This window comes from Halyomorpha halys, unplaced genomic scaffold (genome assembly GCF_000696795.3).
Source record: "Halyomorpha halys isolate HHAL.00 unplaced genomic scaffold, Hhal_1.1 Scaffold381.1, whole genome shotgun sequence".
NCBI lineage: Eukaryota > Metazoa > Arthropoda > Insecta > Hemiptera > Pentatomidae > Halyomorpha > Halyomorpha halys.
In genome coordinates this window covers 433,705-435,324 of record NW_027112092.1, presented here as the reverse complement: position 1 = coordinate 435,324, position 1,620 = coordinate 433,705, and the positions used below count along the sequence as shown (strand labels likewise).

The following is a 1,620-nucleotide window of genomic DNA, read 5'->3' as shown; positions in this document are numbered from 1 at the left end:
GTGGAAGACAATATAAGGCGGTGCATGGAGAAGCTGCAGCAGGAGCCGGTGCTTGCTTTCCCAGACTTCACTCCCCAATTCAATATCACTACAGACGCGAGTGAGTATGCGCTAGGAGCGGTTTTGTCTCAAGAGAGTGAAGGAGGAGATCGCCCAGTTCCATACGCCGGTAGGCGCCTGACAGAGACGGAGGAACGCGAACGCTGTGCGCTGGAACGAGAGCTCTTGGGAATAGTGTGGGCTAATGACCACTTTAGGCCTTATATGTTGGGAAGAAAGTTTAAACTACATCCCGACCATAGGCGCCTGCAATGGGTGGGAAAGTTGAAGGAGTCTTTGGCCAGGATGGCTCTTCGGAAAGAGTTACTGGGACAGTACAATATAGAACATATAAACTTGTAAAAGAAAATGTGGTAGCTGATTTTTTTTGTATATATCAATATTTTATTCCTAAGTTTACTTCAGCAAGCTTTTTTTTTTTTTTTAATGATAATTGTATAGAAATTTATTTTATTGCAAATAGTTTTTCTTTGTTGTTTGTATTGTTATTATATTAAATAGTATTAGTTTACGAGTATTTCCGGTTCGTAAACCGGTGGGGGGGAGTTAAAGTCCGAGTCAGCTGTTACTTCGATGTCTGCTAATTGAGATCAGCTGATAGAATGTATATAAAGAGATGTATCGAACACATTAAAGCCATAGAGAAGGCCCCTCACCTCCGGACTCAAAATAGCTCCTTTAATGGATAGCTCATATGTGATATTAAACATAACAGGTAACCTTAAAATACCAAAGATAGTAAAAGGTAAGACACAACACGAATTACTTTTTCTTTTTTCACAGTAATGCACTCATTAATTCACTTTTATTTCTGTTTTAGCTAGTTCGGAAAAAAAAACAAAACATTAAAGCAAGTATTTTACAGCAGTCCAAGCGTGTCAAATCTTATTCCTTCTTCTCTTATTTAACATTTTGTTATTGCCGATACTTAAGTATCGACGATTTTATTACTTTTTATTTAAAAGATAAACATTTAAACTATTTATTGATGTATTTATATTTATATTCATAAATCCACAAGTTAGAAAGAATAACTAAGGGGTCCAAAAGGCTTTCACCTTAAGTTTCAATGCACAACACGAAATGTTATATTTTTTATTTTATTTTTTTAAGAATAAAATTAGAAAAATTCATCTTGGATGGGGTAATCTCACTAGCAAGGTGTGGCTACCGACAATCTGTGAACATTAGTACCATATTATACTATAATAATTGAAAATGTAATACACACAAACATAAATATATTTACGGTCTTATTGTAGGTCCTTGTCTCATGCAGCAGTACTGCATACCGAGGTGAATGCAGCAGAACAATGGCACAAAACAGCATTTATTATCACCGCACCGTTTCATTGAAAAACTCGAAAGATTTATTACGATTTCATCAGTGTAGTAGGAACCTGCATAGTGGAAAAGAGAAATAGTTTCATTATAGGACACAAACGATAACATTTATTAACTGGAATTAGTGAATGACACAATTTCTTCCTTATTAAACTATAATAGTTTATTTCATATCATACAGCAACGTTTCGGGAGATTTCCCCCATCTTCAGGCTG

At 35.7% G+C, this 1,620-nt stretch overlaps 1 long non-coding RNA gene across 1 annotated transcript in view; it reads right to left on the bottom strand.

The window, feature by feature from the left end:
- Positions 1-1,141: 1,141 nt before the first annotated feature.
- LOC106682000 (uncharacterized) overlaps positions 1,142-1,620 on the bottom strand; it is a 5,236-nt gene continuing 4,757 nt past the window's right edge. Inside the window, exons 2-3 of the long non-coding RNA XR_001343334.2 lie at positions 1,310-1,460; positions 1,142-1,238 (exon numbers count right to left, since the gene is read on the bottom strand). This is a non-coding gene — a long non-coding RNA (uncharacterized lncRNA). The remainder of the gene's footprint in view (positions 1,239-1,309; positions 1,461-1,620) is intronic.